A 21148-nucleotide genomic window follows, 5' to 3' on the forward strand; every position below is an offset into this window, starting at 1 on the left:
TTATACATACATACTAGTTACGAGTATACTATCTCTTTATCAACCAGTCTATATTAGCAGCAGACACAGTACAGTGCGGTAGTTCACGGCTGTGGCTACCTCTGTGTCGGCACTCGGCAGCCCGTCCATAATTGTATATACCACCTAACCGTGGTTTTTTTTTCTTTCTTTATACATACATACTAGTTACGAGTATACTATCTCTTTATCAACCAGTCTATATATTAGCAGCAGACACAGTACAGTGCGGTAGTTCACGGCTGTGGCTACCTCTGTGTCGGCACTCGGCAGCCCGTCCATAATTGTATATACCACCTAACCGTGGTTTTTTTTTCTTTCTTTATACATACATACTAGTTACGAGTATACTATCTCTTTATCAACCAGTCTATATTAGCAGCAGACACAGTACAGTGCGGTAGTTCACGGCTGTGGCTACCTCTGTGTCGGCACTCGGCAGCCCGTCCATAATTGTATATACCACCTAACCGTGGTTTTTTTTTCTTTCTTTATACATACATACTAGTTACGAGTATACTATCTCTTTATCAACCAGTCTATATTAGCAGCAGACACAGTACAGTGCGGTAGTTCACGGCTGTGGCTACCTCTGTGTCGGCACTCGGCAGCCCGTCCATAATTGTATATACCACCTAACCGTGGTTTTTTTTTCTTTCTTTATACATACATACTAGTTACGAGTATACTATCTCTTTATCAACCAGTCTATATATTAGCAGCAGACACAGTACAGTGCGGTAGTTCACGGCTGTGGCTACCTCTGTGTCGGCACTCGGCAGCCGTCCATAATTGTATATACCACCTAACCGTGGTTTTTTTTTCTTTCTTTATAGTCATACTAGTTACGAGTATACTATCTCTTTATCAACCAGTCTATATTAGCAGCAGACACAGTACAGTGCGGTAGTTCACGGCTGTGGCTACCTCTGTGTCGGCACTCGGCAGCCCGTCCATAATTGTATATACCACCTAACCGTGTTTTTTTTTTCTTTCTTTATACATACATACATACTAGTTACGAGTATACTATCTCTTTATCAACCAGTCTATATATTAGCAGCAGACACAGTACAGTGCGGTAGTTCACGGCTGTGGCTACCTCTGTGTCGGCACTCGGCAGCCCGTCCATAATTGTATATACCACCTAACCGTGGTTTTTTTTTCTTTCTTTATACATACATACTAGTTACGAGTATACTATCTCTTTATCAACCAGTCTATATATTAGCAGCAGACACAGTACAGTGCGGTAGTTCACGGCTGTGGCTACCTCTGTGTCGGCACTCGGCAGCCCGTCCATAATTGTATATACCACCTAACCGTGTTTTTTTTTTCTTTCTTTATACATACATACTAGTTACGAGTATACTATCTCTTTATCAACCAGTCTATATTAGCAGCAGACACAGTACAGTGCGGTAGTTCACGGCTGTGGCTACCTCTGTGTCGGCACTCGGCAGCCCGTCCATAATTGTATATACCACCTAACCGTGGTTTTTTTTTCTTTCTTTATACATACATACTAGTTACGAGTATACTATCTCTTTATTAACCAGTCTATATATTAGCAGCAGACACAGTACAGTGCGGTAGTTCACGGCTGTGGCTACCTCTGTGTCGGCACTCGGTAGCCCGTCCATAATTGTATACTAGTATCCAATCCATCCATCTCCATTGTTTACCTGAGGTGCCTTTTAGTTGTGCCTATTAAAATATGGAGAACAAAAATGTTGAGGTTCCAAAATTAGGGAAAGATCAAGATCCACTTCCACCTCGTGCTGAAGCTGCTGCCACTAGTCATGGCCGAGACGATGAAATGCCAGCAACGTCGTCTGCCAAGGCCGATGCCCAATATCATAGTACAGAGCATGTCAAATCCAAAACACCAAATATCAGTAAAAAAAGGACTCCAAAACCTAAAATAAAATTGTCGGAGGAGAAGCGTAAACTTGCCAATATGCCATTTACCACACGGAGTGGCAAGGAACGGCTGAGGCCCTGGCCTATGTTCATGGCTAGTGGTTCAGCTTCACATGAGGATGGAAGCACTCAGCCTCTCGCTAGAAAAATGAAAAGACTCAAGCTGGCAAAAGCAGCACAGCAAAGAACTGTGCATTCTTCGAAATCCCAAATCCACAAGGAGAGTCCAATTGTGTCGGTTGCGATGCCTGACCTTCCCAACACTGGACGTGAAGAGCATACGCCTTCCACCATTTGCACGCCCCCTGCAAGTGCTGGAAGGAGCACCCGCAGTCCAGTTCCTGATAGTCAGATTGAAGATGTCAGTGTTGAAGTACACCAGGATGAGGAGGATATGGGTGTTGCTGGCGCTGGGGAGGAAATTGACAAGGAGGATTCTGATGGTGAGGTGGTTTGTTTAAGTCAGGCACCCGGGGAGACACCTGTTGTCCGTGGGAGGAATATGGCCGTTGACATGCCAGGTGAAAATACCAAAAAAATCAGCTCTTCGGTGTGGAGGTATTTCACCAGAAATGCGGACAACAGGTGTCAAGCCGTGTGTTCCCTTTGTCAAGCTGTAATAAGTAGGGGTAAGGACGTTAACCACCTCGGAACATCCTCCCTTATACGTCACCTGCAGCGCATTCATAATAAGTCAGTGACAAGTTCAAAAACTTTGGGTGACAGCGGAAGCAGTCCACTGACCAGTAAATCCCTTCCTCTTGTAACCAAGCTCACGCAAACCACCCCACCAACTCCCTCAGTGTCAATTTCCTCCTTCCCCAGGAATGCCAATAGTCCTGCAGGCCATGTCACTGGCAATTCTGACGAGTCCTCTCCTGCCTGGGATTCCTCCGATGCATCCTTGCGTGTAACGCCTACTGCTGCTGGCGCTGCTGTTGTTGCCGCTGGGAGTCGATGGTCATCCCAGAGGGGAAGTCGTAAGCCCACTTGTACTACTTCCAGTAAGCAATTGACTGTTCAACAGTCCTTTGCGAGGAAGATGAAATATCACAGCAGTCATCCTACTGCAAAGCGGATAACTGAGGCCTTGACAACTATGTTGGTGTTAGACGTGCGTCCGGTATCCGCCGTTAGTTCACAGGGAACTAGACAATTTATTGAGGCAGTGTGCCCCCGTTACCAAATACCATCTAGGTTCCACTTCTCTAGGCAGGCGATACCGAGAATGTACACGGACGTCAGAAAAAGACTCACCAGTGTCCTAAAAAATGCAGTTGTACCCAATGTCCACTTAACCACGGACATGTGGACAAGTGGAGCAGGGCAGGGTCAGGACTATATGACTGTGACAGCCCACTGGGTAGATGTATGGACTCCCGCCGCAAGAACAGCAGCGGCGGCACCAGTAGCAGCATCTCGCAAACGCCAACTCTTTCCTAGGCAGGCTACGCTTTGTATCACCGCTTTCCAGAATACGCACACAGCTGAAAACCTCTTACGGCAACTGAGGAAGATCATCGCGGAATGGCTTACCCCAATTGGACTCTCCTGTGGATTTGTGGCATCGGACAACGCCAGCAATATTGTGTGTGCATTAAATATGGGCAAATTCCAGCACGTCCCATGTTTTGCACATACCTTGAATTTGGTGGTGCAGAATTTTTTAAAAAACGACAGGGGCGTGCAAGAGATGCTGTCGGTGGCCAGAAAAATTGCGGGACACTTTCGGCGTACAGGCACCACGTACAGAAGACTGGAGCACCACCAAAAACTACTGAACCTGCCCTGCCATCATCTGAAGCAAGAAGTGGTAACGAGGTGGAATTCAACCCTCTATATGCTTCAGAGGTTGGAGGAGCAGCAAAAGGCCATTCAAGCCTATACAATTGAGCACGATATAGGAGGTGGAATGCACCTGTCTCAAGTGCAGTGGAGAATGATTTCAACGTTGTGCAAGGTTCTGATGCCCTTTGAACTTGCCACACGTGAAGTCAGTTCAGACACTGCCAGCCTGAGTCAGGTCATTCCCCTCATCAGGCTTTTGCAGAAGAAGCTGGAGGCATTGAAGAAGGAGCTAAAAGGGAGCGATTCCGCTAGGCATGTGGGACTTGTGGATGCAGCCCTTAATTCGCTTAACAAGGATTCACGGGTGGTCAATCTGTTGAAATCAGAGCACTACATTTTGGCCACCGTGCTCGATCCTAGATTTAAAGCCTACCTTGGATCTCTCTTTCCGGCAGACACAAGTCTGCTGGGGTTGAAAGACCTGCTGGTGACAAAATTGTCAAGTCAAGCGGAACGCGACCTGTCAACATCTCCTCCTTCACATTCTCCCGCAACTGGGGGTGCGAGGAAAAGGCTCAGAATTCCGAGCCCACCCGCTGGCGGTGATGCAGGGCAGTCTGGAGCGACTGCTGATGCTGACATCTGGTCCGGACTGAAGGACCTGACAACGATTACGGACATGTCGTCTACTGTCACTGCATATGATTCTCTCAACATTGATAGAATGGTGGAGGATTATATGAGTGACCGCATCCAAGTAGGCACGTCACACAGTCCGTACTTATACTGGCAGGAAAAAGAGGCAATTTGGAGGCCCTTGCACAAACTGGCTTTATTCTACCTAAGTTGCCCTCCCACAAGTGTGTACTCCGAAAGAGTGTTTAGTGCCGCCGCTCACCTTGTCAGCAATCGGCGTACGAGGTTACATCCAGAAAATGTGGAGAAGATGATGTTCATTAAAATGAATTATAATCAATTCCTCCGCGGAGACATTGACCAGCAGCAATTGCCTCCACAAAGTACACAGGGAGCTGAGATGGTGGATTCCAGTGGGGACGAATTGATAATCTGTGAGGAGGGGGATGTACACGGTGATATATCGGAGGGTGAAGATGAGGTGGACATCTTGCCTCTGTAGAGCCAGTTTGTGCAAGGAGAGATTAATTGCTTCTTTTTTGGGGGGGGTCCAAACCAACCCGTCATATCAGTCACAGTCGTGTGGCAGACCCTGTCACTGAAATGATGGGTTGGTTAAAGTGTGCATGTCCTGTTTTGTTTATACAACATAAGGGTGGGTGGGAGGGCCCAAGGACAATTCCATCTTGCACCTCTTTTTTCTTTTCTTTTTCTTTGCATCATGTGCTGATTGGGGAGGGTTTTTTGGAAGGGACATCCTGCGTGACACTGCAGTGCCACTCCTAGATGGGCCCGGTGTTTGTGTCGGCCACTAGGGTCGCTAATCTTACTCACACAGTCAGCTACCTCATTGCGCCTCTTTTTTTCTTTGCGTCATGTGCTGTTTGGGGAGGGTTTTTTGGAAGGGACATCCTGCGTGACACTGCAGTGCCACTCCTAGATGGGCCCGGTGTTTGTGTCGGCCACTAGGGTCGCTAATCTTACTCACACAGCTACCTCATTGCGCCTCTTTTTTTCTTTGCGTCATGTGCTGTTTGGGGAGGGTTTTTTGGAAGGGCCATCCTGCGTGACACTGCAGTGCCACTCCTAGATGGGCCCGGTGTTTGTGTCGGCCACTAGGGTCGCTAATCTTACTCACACAGCTACCTCATTGCGCCTCTTTTTTTCTTTGCGTCATGTGCTGTTTGGGGAGGGTTTTTTGGAAGGGACATCCTGCGTGACACTGCAGTGCCACTCCTAGATGGGCCCGGTGTTTGTGTCGGCCACTAGGGTCGCTTAGCTTACTCACACAGCGACCTCGGTGCAAATTTTAGGACTAAAAATAATATTGTGAGGTGTGAGGTATTCAGAATAGACTGAAAATGAGTGTAAATTATGGTTTTTGAGGTTAATAATACTTTGGGATCAAAATGACCCCCAAATTCTATGATTTAAGCTGTTTTTTAGTGTTTTTTGAAAAAAACACCCGAATCCAAAACACACCCGAATCCGACAAAAAAAATTCGGTGAGGTTTTGCCAAAACGCGTTCGAACCCAAAACACGGCCGCGGAACCGAACCCAAAACCAAAACACAAAACCCGAAAAATTTCAGGCGCTCATCTCTACCCACCACCACCACCACACACACACACACACACACACACACACACGGATTAGAATCCAGTCCGGGTCACAGCAAAAGAAGTAATCACCGGAACGCAGGTCAAGCACACCGGGTCATACTAGGCTACCACCAGCACAGTCTCTACACACATGAAGCCTTTCAAATTCTAAGCTAAGCAATAGGAGGAGGTCTCAGAGATCAGCTGACTCACCACAATGAATAGCTGCGTCTGTGATCAGAACAGGGGTCCGGGGGAGCAACTGATGTTTGTATCTAACAGAACTGAAGTGTCACTAGTACTGCACTTGTACTTGTGACCCAAATGTATTAAACCTTATAAAGTGATAAAGTGGAGATGGATAAAGAGTGATAAAGTAACAGCCAATCAGCTTCCTACTGTAACTGCCATTTTACAGGCCCTGTTTGAAAAATGAGTAAGGCAGCTGATTGGCTGTCATTTATCACTCTTTGGGGTCTATTTGCTAATAAATACAGACACAGGCCCAAATATATTAAGCACTAAAAAGTGATAAAGTGGAGATGGATAAAAGGGTCTATTTACTAAGCCTTGGAGGGAGATAAAGTCGCTGGAGATAAAGGGGGTAATTCCGAGTTGTTCGCTCGCTAGCAGTTTTTAGCAGTCGTGCAAATGCATTGTCGCCGCCCACCGGGGAGTGTATATTCGCTTTGCAGAAGTGCGAACGCCTGTGTAGCAGAGCGCCTGCAAAAACATTTTGTGCAAAACAAGACCAGCCCTGGACTTACTCTTCATGTGCGTTGATTCTAACGTTGGAGGGATGGCTTTTGCCGTCACAAACCCACCCAGCGTTCGCCAAGCCACGCCTGCGCTTTCCCTGGCACACCTGCGTTTTTCCAAACACTCCCAGAAAACGGTCAGTTGACACCTAGAAAAGCCCCCTTGCTGTCAATCTTCTTGCGCCCGCCAGTGCGAATGAAATCGTTGCTAGAACCTGTGCAACTCACAATTCTCTTTGTACCCGTACGTTGCGCGTGCGCATTGCGGTGCATACACATGCGCAGATTAGCCGATTTTTACACTGATCGCTACGCAGCGAACAACGGCAGGTAGTGATCAACTCGGAATGACCCCCAAAGTACCAGCCAATCGGCTTCTAACTGCTATGCTACAGGTTGGGTTTGAAAAATGACAGTTAGGAGCTGATTGGCTGGTACTTTATCTCCAGCGACTTTATCTCCATCTAAGGCTTAGTAAATAGACTCCAGTGTTATCTGGTACTTTTTTAGGCTTAATACATTTGGGCCTGTGTCTGTATTTATTAGATGCAAAATGCATTTTCCTATACATCAGCAGCTACTAAATGTGCAGTTGTACCAGTACCCATAGCAGAGCTAGGTAAAAAAAACTAGGGGGCAATAAAGGGGGGACATTGGAGAACATAGTGGGCCTGATTCAGCTCCCGACAATCCTGCGTCACAATGCGCAAAGTAGCGATGTTTGGTACTTTGCGCATGTGCAGGACTCGTACCGCGCGTACGGGTTCTGCATTATCAGAAGCAGAGCGGCTGCAGACGTCAGTTTATCCATAGTCTGCAGCCATTTGGGGGTGGTGAAGGGTTGGCGATGGCACCCGTTTCCCAAAATGGTGGCGTGGCGCCACTGTCTTGGAGGCGTGCCAAGACCAGGATCTCCGTCTTTCCGTATAAAGGAGCTGTGGCTTGATGCTGTGTCTTGGGATGCAGCACTGGATCACAAATGCATGCAGGAGGCATCTACTTATACCGGACACCTCCTGATACATTACTATATCTGTGTGATGCATATCCAACCACATGTGAATCAGTCCCAGTGTGCCGTCAACCTGTGGATCTCCAGCGTGTTGAGACTTGTAGTTCAACAGCTAGAAAATTACAATGGAGCATGTAAAGCAATTATCCAGCTGCTGTGGAACTACAAAAATAGCATGCTCTATATGTTGTTTTTTTCCAGTAGTGTTTTCTCATATAGGGGGAGATGCACTAAGCAGTGATAAAAGTGGAGAAGTGAGCCAGTGGAGAAGTTGCCCATGGTAACCAACCAGCTGCTCTGTTTTCTTTTGTAGTATGCAATTGCAAATTATAAATGTTACATCAATGTTGATTGGTTGCCATGGGCAACTTTTCCACTGGTTCACTTCTCCACTTTTATCACAGCTTAGTACATCTCCCCCATAAACTATTAAGCAAATGTTAATTTAGATTTGAAATCTGCATTCTCCAATGGAGGGAAGTTCTTTGCTGTTAATATTCTTCTTCTTTTTTTTTTTCACTGTGCGATTTATATTAATTGTGAATGATAAATTTGCAGGCTGTGGCACATCATTTGACGAGGGGCTGCTTAACCGTTTCCCTTGGCAGGCCAGAAGTGATTGGGTGTGCTGATGAATATGATATAATGCCAGTGTAAGGACAGGCAGAGGACTTGGCCCCAGAGTAAATAATATGTTGTCATCACTTTTGTCAGTAAACCAGGAATTATGCAATAAGTCATCCCGATATCAGCTCACAACTGGTAATTAGACACAGGCTCCCTGCAGGGTTCCAGCTAATGCTCAGCTCAGATATTATTACAGAAATCATTATTTCATCTTGTGTCTTAAACATTAAATCCAACTAAAGTTAATGTAGGAAAGTGCAAAAACAATTGCGCTTGCAACGTAAATAAATAGACATCATAAGCATGCAGAATATTTGTGTACAGAATTATGCTTATGATGTCACAGAATTACATTTATGTGACAGGTGCCACATAATTTATACATTAATGATTTTGTGAGAAAATGTGTCACACGCAAAAGCGCATGTTGCCAGTCAGCCACCTGCGAGTTTATGCAAATAGCCTACAAACTCCTCCCCCTGTGTTCATCTGTGCAGGTACTGAGCGCCCACTTTTGTACACTATAATATGGATTGGTGCGTCGTTATGCACCAACACCAGTCGCAGCATCAAAAATTACCCTAGCCCAGTGGCAGGTGCACTGCCTCCATCTGATCATGGCCACACACACACACACACACACACACACACACACACACACACACACACACACACACACACATTTTATTACTGCAGGCACTAGAGCCATGTATCAAAATACTACAGCTAGTATGGAGTTCATTTATAATTAAAATACATGTTTAATGAGACTTTGGGAAAAGGAAGACAACGCAGTCTTCCTTCTCCATTCTTCGACTTACCTTGAAGGGTGACTGCCCTTTATAGACAGGCAGCATTGTAGTAACTCTGATCCCTGGTCAGGGGTGGACTGGCCCACACGGGTACAGGGGAAACCCCCAGTGGGCCCCACTGTCTTGGTGCCCCCCCTCCTCCTTTAGCGACCAGGTTCCAGACTGTGCATTTGAATTATACATTATACATATGTTACCTTATACTGGACTATAGTGTATTCTCTACAGTGCATTCCTGTCATTAATCTGGTACATTATCATGCATGTACTAGCAGTGTTTACTGTATATATTTATCAAGGGGCCCAAACCATGCACTCTCTAATAGTTAGCCAATTCTCTGCGGCATCGGGCCACACCCCCTCTGTAGACAGGCCACACCCCTAAAATTGGGCCCCTACCACTACATTCCCCCGTTGGGCCCTTCATGCTCCAGTCCCACACTGTCCCTGGTCATAATACAACTTTCCTATATACAGGGTGTCTATAAGTAAAGTTCACCTATTCCATGCAGTCTACAGCAAACTACTTATCAGAATTTCAATACGTCTTAATGAGGCCATGGGAAGGAAATTCATGGCAAAAATTTTATTGCAGAAATTGGACCTTTTCGAAAATCTTTCACTGAGCTAAATCTGACCTGAATCTCCGCAAACCTTTTGGTGCTGAATGCGCGTTTTGCAATTCAAACAAACAATTGCAATTCAAAAACAATTTCACCAGTAACGCACGTTGGCCCTCATTCCGAGTTGTTCGCTCGCAAGCTGCTTTTAGCAGCTTTGCACACGCTAAGCCGCCGCCTACTGGGAGTGAATCTTAGCTTAGCAAAATTGTGAACGAAAGATTAGCACAATTGCGAATAGACACTTCTTAGCAGTTTCTGAGTAGCTCCAGACTTACTCGGCAACTGCGATCAGTTCAGTCAGTTTCGTTCCTGGTTTGACGACACAAACACACCCAGCGTTCGCCCAGACACTCCTCCGTTTCTCCAGCCACTCCCGCGTTTTCCCAGAAACGGTAGCGTTTTTTCACACACACCCATAAAACGGCCAGTTTCCGCCCAGAAACACCCACTTCCTGTCAATCACATTATGATCACCAGAACGAAGAAAAAACCTCGTAATGCCGTGAGTAAAATACCAAACTTCATAGCAAATTTACTTGGCGCAGTCGCAGTGCGAACATTGCGCATGCGCAATTAGCGGAAAATCGCTGCGATGCGAAGAAAATTACAGAGCGAACAACTCGGAATAACCACCGTTATCGTAAATTTAAGGTCATTCTGAATTTAAGACATAATGAGAATGAAAAAAATTGTGAGGATGTTGTTTATAGTAAATAATGATAAGAGGGATGACGTGCTAGAGTAAATTTGCATATCTGATACCTTACAAGCAGACCCCTCCCCCCTTTCCCCTGGTGGTGATTTACTTTAATTAAGGGGAACATGTACTAAGCAGTGATAAAAGTGGAGAAGTGAGCCAGTGGAGAAGTTGGCCATGGCAACCAATCAGCTGCTCTGTATACTTTGATAGTATGCAAATTATAAATGTTACGTCAATGCTGATTGGTTGCCATGGGCAACTTCTCCACTGAATATAAACACCCTGTGTATCTTCACTCCCCCTTTTCTCCCTGTTTTCTCCCTGCTTAATGAGAGCCCTCCCACTCAACTCCACAAGATAAAAATTGGGCTTCTTTATAGCTGATGGGTCAGTAAACTGTTATTACAATTTTATATCGTAGCTGAGTAAAGGGATTTCACAGTTTTGCATAGGTTTTATCTTATCACTTCCCTTAAATGAAACGCAATTAAACTCAGTTAATCAACTTTGTCTATTCTCTTTACCATATAGTGATACACGTGGAATGAATATGTAATCCAACATCACACAAAAGGTAAAATGTCCCTTTGATAAAAATAATATCAAAGTATACAAAAAAAACATCATATTATTCTCTACTGATAAAATATTTATTATTTCTCTGTTTTTAGTGAGACAACATGTTTCCCAATCATTGATTATTCTATATAGATACATATATATCACTAATATATATATACAAAACAAGGCGCTTGTGATATTTTGCAACAGTTGTTAAAGCCAAGAGTTGCCTAAGGAATAAGTGCAATACCTGTAATCATTCCCCCGAGGCAGCAGGAGCAGAGAGCAGCCATTGCTGTGTCTGGCAGCAGGAAGTTGGCTAAACCAGTGCCATCCTTGATAAAGGGCCTGGAGCCCGAAACGCGTTGGAAGCACTGTTATACAGAACGCAAGTCCTAGGTGCACTCTGTTCAGTTCGAGTACACCGAAAAAAGCCGTCACCAAAGCCGGACCCTGAGCCGTCACGGAGCGCAGCACGCCGCACAGTAGACGCGGCAGGAGAGAGCGGCGCTACTAAGCAAGGGAACCAAGCCGCACGGAGCAGCAGCCCACGACCCCACCGCCAGCAACTACAAGGTGGGTAGTTTAGGGATAGATAGGTCTGGGACATTTTCCATCTTCTTGTGGCAAATATCGGAACCCGTTTATACACAAAAGGACTATAATTTCTCCAAAAGGGCTGTAAACATTTTTTACTAATCCCCCTTTTTTCTTTACAGGTATTGCACTTATTCCTTAGGCAACTCTTGGCTTTAACAACTGTTGCAAAATATCACAAGCGCCTTGTTTTGTATATATATTAGTGTTTCGTTTTTTTCAAGGCTGCTCAACCATTTAAATCACGGCATTAGCGCGGTTGCTTATCTTTTTTGTATACATATATATCACTGTTGATTACATTAAATTGCCACTGACAACTAATTTAATTCTTACCACCTAATATCAAATAACTTTTATGTGGCATCTGAGTATTTACTTTATGTGATTTTAACACTAATTAATACAGCGCTATCCAGTCACGCCAAAGATGTACTAATCCCTCCCTTCATCTAGTGATGGTCAAATCAATTTTTATGTGGTATGTGCACAATATTCACAATATTCTCTCAACTAGTCCAGCTCTGTTTCTGGTCATACTAAGAACTAGTTAATGTCTTCCTCCATCCAGTAAAGATTGAATCAACTTTTATGAGACACTGAAATAAATTTGGCTCAGTGCTGTTCCAACGCTAATGAATGTAGTTCTTCCACTGGATGATATTAAGTCCTTTTGCTGCAATGTGCATTTATTATGTTTGGTGACACAGTTAATGTCAGTGATTACAAAGCAAAGTTACACATCCATTGTCGTTTGTCATATACATATTGCGGGTGTGGTTCATAGGGTCGACCACACTTAGGTCGACAGTCTCTAGGTCGACCAATATTGGTTGACAGTGACTAAGGGGTAAATTCAATTTAAGTCGGATCCATTCCGACATACATTTGTCGGAATGGATCCAACCTGGGCTATTCAATGACATCTCAATTCGACTTTTAAAAAAGTCGAATTGAGATGCGAGGGAAGGGGGTAGACGGGAGAGAGTCGCGGGCAAACGGGGGAGAGCAGCGATACAGCAGCGGCTACATAGCCGCTGCTGTAGCGCTGCTCTCCCCCGTCTGCCCGCAGCTCTCCCCCATCTCCCCCCACAGTCTCTCTGCCTCTCCCCATTCCTCCTCTCCCTGCATCACAGCCGCCGCTCACAGCAGCATGCACTTGGCTCCAGCAAGCGAGGTCTCGCTTGCTGGAGCCGGGTGGACGCTGCTGTGAGTGGCAGCTGTGAAATCCTCCAGCGCTGCTCACCCGGTCCCCGCCTCGGGTCTCCCCGTCCCTGCCTCGGCTCTGCCCGTCCCCGCCTCGGCTCTGCCCGTCCCCGCTCGGCTCACCAGTCTCCGGCGCTGCTCTCCCCGTCTCACTTCAACTTTTTTTAAAGTTGAAGTGAGATGGTCGAAAAGGGGGCCAAAACCGTTTTCGACACAAGCACGTGGATCGGCACCTATTCCACCGATCCACGTGCTTTTCGACAAGTCGAATTCCTCAACTTGTCGAAAAATTTGGGGTTTGATTGAATAGGTCGAATCACGATTCGACCTTAAAAAGTCGAAAACTGCCGTCTTTTCGACAGACTGCAGCTTTCGACTTCAACTGAATATACCCCTAAGTCGAAATCTAAAATAGGTAGACACAAGCATTAGGTTGACATGACAAAAGGTTGACATGAGTTTTTTTTTATATTTTTTTGTGTTATTTACTTCGTAGAGTGACCGGGAACTCCAATTAGTGCACCGTGTCCCCTTGCATCGAGCAAGGTGCCTCACTCTGCTACCGCTGCGCTCGGCAAAGGTTACCATTTCCAGTCGTAGTCCACGTGGATCGGAAAGCATGAAAAAGTTACAAAAAATTAAAAAAATTTGGAAGAACTCATGTCGACCTTTTTTCATGTCCACCGAGTACATATCGACCTAGTGACCATGTCGACATAGAAACCATGTCAACCTCATGCATGTCTACCAACAGTTGTTGACCTAATGACTGTCAACCTAAGTGTGGTCGACCTAGAGACCGGATACCGTATATTGCATTGTAGCAGGTTAGTGTTTGTTTTTTGTAATGTTGTATAGCGGGATTGTATAACTATCAAATCTAAGTTGCAGTATAAAAATATAGCTGTCCAACATTTGTGGGCTTCATGCAAAAGCAGAAAGTTTTTACCCTGCGTGCAGAATGTAATTGCACACCTTGTTTTTCCCCCAACTCAGAATTAGCACCTACTGTACCTGTACTACTCATCAACCAAAAAATACTGGTGGAGGAATTTTTGTAATTTTCTCCTTTCAGAACCTCTGTGATCCCCTGTAAAGTAGAATAGAATTCAAAAGTTAAAATCATTTTAATATTATTTAAATATTTGCTATACATGAAAATATAGTTGTAGCTTCATTTCACACAAAATATGGTGTTCCTGTTATATAGTAATGCAGTATAAATAACCAAAATAAAAACTACACTATACTGTACGTATATGCAGTATTTATTAAAAAAAAAATAGCTTTGAAAGTAAAAAAAAAAAAAAAAACACTACAAATCTTTTCTTTCTCTAAATAAAAGAGAAATCTATCCAACATAGAATTTAAGTAAATTATTTTTGCACAATGATGCTAAGATGACTTTTATAGAATTGGATCTCTGTTAAAAAAAACTAAAATAAAAAATGTAAAAAGTAAAATTACATACTTTAAAAATAAAAAAATACACTCTTGCACAATTTTTTTACAAAATGAGCCCAGTACGATTAAATCTGAAGCTGCAGTAACTGTCTGCTTTAGGGCATGCTAAACCTTTTTTCATTTTACTGATTAAAATATGAATGCTCCCATTGCAGGCAGATTAATCCGTTAAAAGGTATTTAAATGAAAATTACTTTATTTGTCCATAGTTTGCAAAATTACACACATCTATTACAGAATGATTTTTGGCATCTGAAGTTAAAGCAAAGAACATCAATTACTGTTGCTTCAAACGCAAATCAGGCAGAGAATAAATTACTTTTATTAAATTATTATTTTTTGAATATTTGTTTCCTTTAACAACGTAGGGTGGTCAGAATTTAAGTGTCTGGTAGATTATTATATTTTATCTCATTAAAAAAATATTGGGACAATTTTTTTAACATAACTTTTTATTTGCTACCCATAAATAAAACTTTAATGAACATACGTCGCTTTCATATGTATTAATATTGTAGACAGTGGAATAACTATAGAGGGTGCAGGGGATGCAACTGCTATGGGACTCAGCCACTTGGGGGGCCCCAAAGCCCAGCAAGCAATCCCACTACACCCTTTTACATTTTTTTTTAATTAGTACTGCAGTGCGCTGGGTTCGGGGACCGGCAGTTAACTTGCTGGTAGGGAGGGAGGTTGGAGGGTGCAGACCTGCTTGTTGGAGAAACCCGAAGCACATCTGCAGTAGCGGTAGTGCTGCACGGCTAACCAATGGATTGTGCTTGGACAGTGCCACACAGTCCCACTGACGGTGAGCCCCCCTCTCCCCTACCATCTGTCCGCCTATGACCCCCATCTATATATTCCTGGCCCATGTTCATCTATACAGCTACAGTGTGCTGTACCGTGTTCTATCTGTCTATGGCCCCATGTCTGTCTGTCCACCCATCCATGTATGTCCCCATATGGTGCTCTGTCCATCTATGCCCCCCATCTGTCTGTCTGTCTATGTCCCCCACATCCGTCTGTCTTTGCGCCACACGTCTGTCCGTCTGTCAGTCAATGCCCCCATTTGGTGTTCTGTCCAGCTGTCTGCCTGTCCATCCATGCACCCATATTGTGCTCTGTCCATCCGTTTGTCCATCTGTGCCACCATCCCCCCTCATCCATCCATCTACGCCCCCCATGTGGTGCTCAGTGTCTCTCCTGCTCGCTCAGTCTCCCTCTCTCTCCTTTTCTATCTCCCTAACACTTCTTTTTCTCTCTCTTTCTCCCTGACACAGACCCTGTCTCTCTCTCCCTCTCTCTTCCTGACACACTCTCTCTCTCTCTCTGACAATCTCTCCCTCTCCCTGAAACTGTCTCTTTCTCCCTGACACTGTCTCGCTCTCACACTGAAACTGTCTCTACCTCTCCCCAACACTGTATTACTCTCTCTCTCCATATCTCTCCCTTCCTCTCTCTCTCCCCCTGACATGGAATATCTCTCTCTCTCCCTCTCTCTCACTCCCCCTGACAGTCTCTCTCTCCCTGATACTGGCTCTCCCTCTCTCTCTCCCCCTGACACAGTCTCTCTCTTCCTCCCCCTGACACGGCCTCTCTCTCTCTCCCTGACACTGTCTATCTCTACCTCTCTCTTTCCTTGACACTGTCTCTCTCTTCCTGACATTCTTTCTCTCCCTGATGGTATCATTCTCTCTCTCTCTCTCTCTCTCTCTCTCTCTCTCTCTCTCACTGACACTGTTTCTCTCTCCCTGACACTGTCTTTCTCTCTCTCCCTGACACTGGCCCTCATTCCGAGTTGTTCGCTCGTAAAAATTTTTCGCTACGGAGCGATTAGTCACAAATTGCGCATGCGCAATGTTCGCAGTGTGCCTGCGCCAAGTAAATTAGCACAAAAGTTTGGTATTTTACTCACGGCCTAACGAGGATTTTTCATCGTTCTGGTGATCGTAGTGTGATTGACAGGAAGTTGGTGTTTCTGGGCGGAAACTGGCCATTTTCTGGGAGTGTGCGAAAAAACACTGGCGTTTCTGGGAAAAACGCGGGAGTGTCTGGGCGAACGCTGGGTGTGTTTGTGACGTCAAACCAGGAACGAAACTGACTGAACTGATCACAGTGTAAGAGTAAGTCTCGAGCTACTCAGAAACTGCTAAGAATTTTGTATTCGCAATTCTGCTAATCTTTTGTTCGCAATTCTGCTATGCTAAGATACACTCCCAGTAGGCGGCGGCTTGGCGTGTGCATTGCTGCTAATAGCAGCTAGCGAGCGAACAACTGTCTCTCTCTCTTTCCATGACACTTTCCCTCCCTTTCTCTCTCTTCCCCTGACACTGTCTATCTCTCTCTGACTCTGTCTCTCTCCCTCTCTCTCCCTGGCACTGTCTCTCTCTCTCTCTCTCCCAGACACTGTCTCTCTCTCACTGACACCCTCTCTCTTTATGCGTTTCTCCCTTTTTCTCTCCCTGAAACTCTCTCTTTTGCTCACCTCTTTCTCTCTTCCTCCCTCCTTGACACACTCTCTCTCTCACTCCTGCTTGAACTCCTCCCTCTCTCTTGCTTCTCCCCACTCTCTCTCCGACACTCTATCTCTGTCTCCCTGATGCCCTCTTTCTCTCCCCTCATATCGCTTCATCTCTCTTTCTCCCTGACACCCTCTCTTTCTCACTCCTCTCTCTCCTTCTCTTATTCCCTCATTTTCCATGAAACGCTCTTTCTCGCTCCTTTCTCTCTCTCTCTCCCCTGCAACTCTCTTTGTCTTTCACTTCCCTCTCTCTCCTGCCCCCCCAAGGGTATTGTAGTGACAACAGCAGAGGAGGCCCTTTCAAGATTGTGCTACATGGCCCACAAAGTTCTAGTTACACCCCAGATTGTAGATACGTTTTACAAGGGGTTTTAAAATATGTTTTTCTGTTTTAAATCCTATTTTAAATACAGTAAAAAAAAATCTAATTACGGTTTCAGGGGGTCATTCAGACCTGATTGCATGTTAGTTTTTTTTGCTGCGCTGCAATCAGGTCAGAACTGCGCATGCGTGAGCACCACAATGTGCAGGCATGTCGTACAAGTACAAAGTGGATCGTTGCCCAGCGATGGATTGTACGAAGAATCTGTTTGCACAGCCGATTGCAAGGAGATTGACAGGAAGAGGCGCTTGTGGGTGGTAACTGACCGTTTTCCGGGAGTGTTTGGAAAAAACGCAGGCGTGTCCAAGCAGGGCGGGTATCTGACATCAATTTAGGCGCCGGGCAGGCTGAAGTGATCGCAGCGGCTGAGTAAGTTCTGGGCAACTCAGAAACTGCACAAAACATTTTTGTACCGCCTGGCTACACATGCGTTCGCACACTTGAAAAGCAAAAAATACACTCCCCTATAGGCAGCGACTATCTGATCGCAGCAGTGCAAAAAAACCGTAGTGATCGATCAGGTCTGAATTAGGCCCTCAGTTCTTTCCACTAAAATTTTTTTTTAGTAGAATGTTGGTAAAACTGTTTCTTCCTTTTTCTTTGCATACTGCAGCCTTTGGCTAGAAAATATCACAGAAAGAAGAAAAGTTGCAGGTGCACAGCCTGGGCACCAAGCACTGCTAATAACAATAATAATAATAACAACAACTCGGCAATATAACATAGAACAAAAATTAGGTGCTTGGTATAATTTTTTGCCAAAAATACATGGGCCCACTAGGTGACTTCATCATCAGGTGTGGCCCTAACACTAATGTTCAAGTCCTGGGCACAGGACCCTGCAAGTCAGTGAAGGCCAACTGCCCCAAGGCACTATACTAGTGAGAGGTTAAAGTGTTAGTAAGTGTTAATAAGAAGTATAAGTGTAATACCCTGCTATGCAAGATACTACTTTATATCTGACACTGTGCAGTGCACTACAGCACATTTCTGTCATTTCACAGGCAGATAGTTCCCAACAGTCTCTGCAGCTGCTCAAGAGGTCAGGAGGTAATCACATGACCAATGTCAGGTGTGACAGTTGGTGAAGGTGACAATGTCTATAATATTTGTCCTATTAAAAACACGTTAAAGGTTAAAGAACACAGTACGCAATTGGCGCAAAAGGTACCGCAAGGGTACGCCCTTAACTATACCTTAAGGAATGTACTTATACTGTAAACATTTGTGCAGTGATAATGTGTAGATGTAATGCAGTGTAACCTTGTTAGCTTAAAAGCTGTATGAGCGACTATGACGCTCTGAGAACCCCTTAGTAATACAATAATCAACCAAATACCGGTCTAAGGTTCTAACGCCTTTAGTGAGAGAATGAGAACGTTCACTTTGCAAAAGAATACACTTTACAATTTATACACTACCAAGATAACATAGAATATCTAACCAAGTAACTACACATAAAATACAATAAAGACACAAGTACGTTTAAGGGGGAGGGGAGAGAGAGGGGGAGAGAGAATGGCTAACAATAACAATAAGACAATATGGTTGCAGAGAAACTTACACATGTGATGAACAATTGCTGCGCAGTTAGTCAATGCTGAGAATCTTTGTGGAGAGAATACTTGAGCTTACCCATACTGGCTGTCCCTATATACACAACACCCAGCAACAACACAATGGTACCGCATGGGACAGAAGCTAGACTCCATTTTGGGAAAACTCCCATGATTCCAAAGACTGCAACACATGGTTCAAAGGGGGAGGGGAAAACACCCAGCAGCAGCCATCTTCTACACCTGATCACAATGTAACCACACATATCATCCTGCCATTCCTACAAACACATGCTATATTTCAGCAAGATGCACTCTATATAAAACCACTACAATCTGTTATAAATCACCATCCACAAAATTATACCAGAGATGCTATGCTACAGATTGTCTACTGTTCCAATTCATTACAGATTTCATAGAGTATCAGCACAAACACCCAACAATCACACAACTGCACAAGCCTCATTAACCTTAAGCCATTTGTATCTCCAAACCAACCACTCTATACCAATCACTTCACAACTACTCTACCTCAAACACATATTTAAACTATTCTATGCCAATCAGCCATGTGATATTGAGATTATGATACTTAGCCTTTCGCTTGGTAGTCAGTCCTGGGGATAGGCCAGCCATGCTTCTGGGTGCCAGGTAGCTGTGGGAGTAGCTACAGTACATCTGTCCTCTGAGGCCACAAGCAACTGAACACTGACCTCCTCTTAGCCAGGAACTACTTTCCGGTTTGACTAGTTCCTGGGGGAGGGGTCTCTCTTGCTTTGTATATGCTGATCAGGTTCAGCCCTGAGAACTGCCAACTGTATCATTCATTGTTCTAACAAAGGGATTTTAGCTTTTATACATATAATCATATCTATCCGCTGCAATGTCCCACAACTTCACAACAAGTATCAAATTAATCTACACACCAATCTGCTTGTTTCAATATTAAACATGACGGGTGTATCTGGTTCTGTTCAAATAATACACATTCATGACATTAATTCATTAGCTAATTTTAAATCTCCATGATGTCTGGTGCTTGATATTATTATAATTATGTACTGTATGAAACAAGTGTCGAATCCATCTCTGTGCCATGTCCGTGTAAATGCGTGTGTTACCATATATTGCTGTGCTCGCTGCGCATATTTGCAAGTATAGCGACTTAAAGGTGTGCAGTTTGTATGTTCTCTCTATGTAATATTTTTGACTTTGACAGTCCACCCTATGGCAGTCACCAATAACTGCCACTATCTAAACAATTTAAGCAGAAAAATATATGTCATCATGTAAGTACATTTCTATGATTGGGTAAGGGAGGAGAGAAGAAGGTAGGAAAAAGGTATGACCTAGTGAAATAGTAAAAGTATGTATGTATGAATCCATGTTTGGGGGGTCATGTATCATCGTGCCATACGTGTTTTAAATCAAGCTTCGAGGTATTGCGAAGTATACATTTGAATTCCTTCTTATCCCGTATCAAGGGTCTGTGGATGGGCTGTCAAACTTTACCGAGCTCTTTTCGGCTTTTGGTTGCAACAAAATGGGGGAGCACATTTTAGTTGATGATACATGAATGGGGGGATATGTGAGTGCTGATATCTGTGCCTGTATTCCCTATCGACTATGTGTGTCATTACCTGAAGGTTGTAGAGATGAAGATAAAGAACAATTATGGAAAATGCAGTCATATTCTATGTGAGGTTAATGTACATTTGTTGATTGAAGTCTTGTCTTGATGTACATGTTGACTGCAGTCTTCTTTGGGCTTTTGTCAAAAGTGCGAGCAAAAGCTTTGTCAATGTCCATAGACTTACAAAAAATGTTGGGCTAGCGTAATTTTAACGTTACTAGGGATAAGGGGGTCTATGGCATAGTCCATCTGTTGTCTGTGTACAGGTTGTCAAAACTTCTTCTTTAGTCTATCTGCTGTCTGTATACACGGTCGTCAAATTCCTCTTCCAAGCGGGTCTTTTTACCTTGGAGAAAAACAAAGGAGAAACAGGTGAAAGAAACGGACCGTGGAATCACATTTTCATCACAACAGTGTCTCTATCGTTGGGTCATAAATCAAATCAATTTTGTTATGCGATACAGTCATTACCTCAGGCAGTACTTTTCCAATATAACATAATCCTTCTGAGTTTGGGGCAAGCCGCTCATACGCCTTTCTCCCGCATATGAAATATGCATCATCGGGGAGAACATATGGGACGGAGTAGGACATAACCATATTACACATTTTCCATATGAAATCTCCTAACCCTAATTCTCCCATCTGTCTAGTACACGTATCTGTTTGTATGATATGTGCACAGTATCCTGGTGATACCTCTCCAACTCTCATGATCCTACTTCC

The sequence above is a fragment of the Pseudophryne corroboree genome, chromosome 1 (assembly GCF_028390025.1).
Source record: "Pseudophryne corroboree isolate aPseCor3 chromosome 1, aPseCor3.hap2, whole genome shotgun sequence".
NCBI lineage: Eukaryota > Metazoa > Chordata > Amphibia > Anura > Myobatrachidae > Pseudophryne > Pseudophryne corroboree.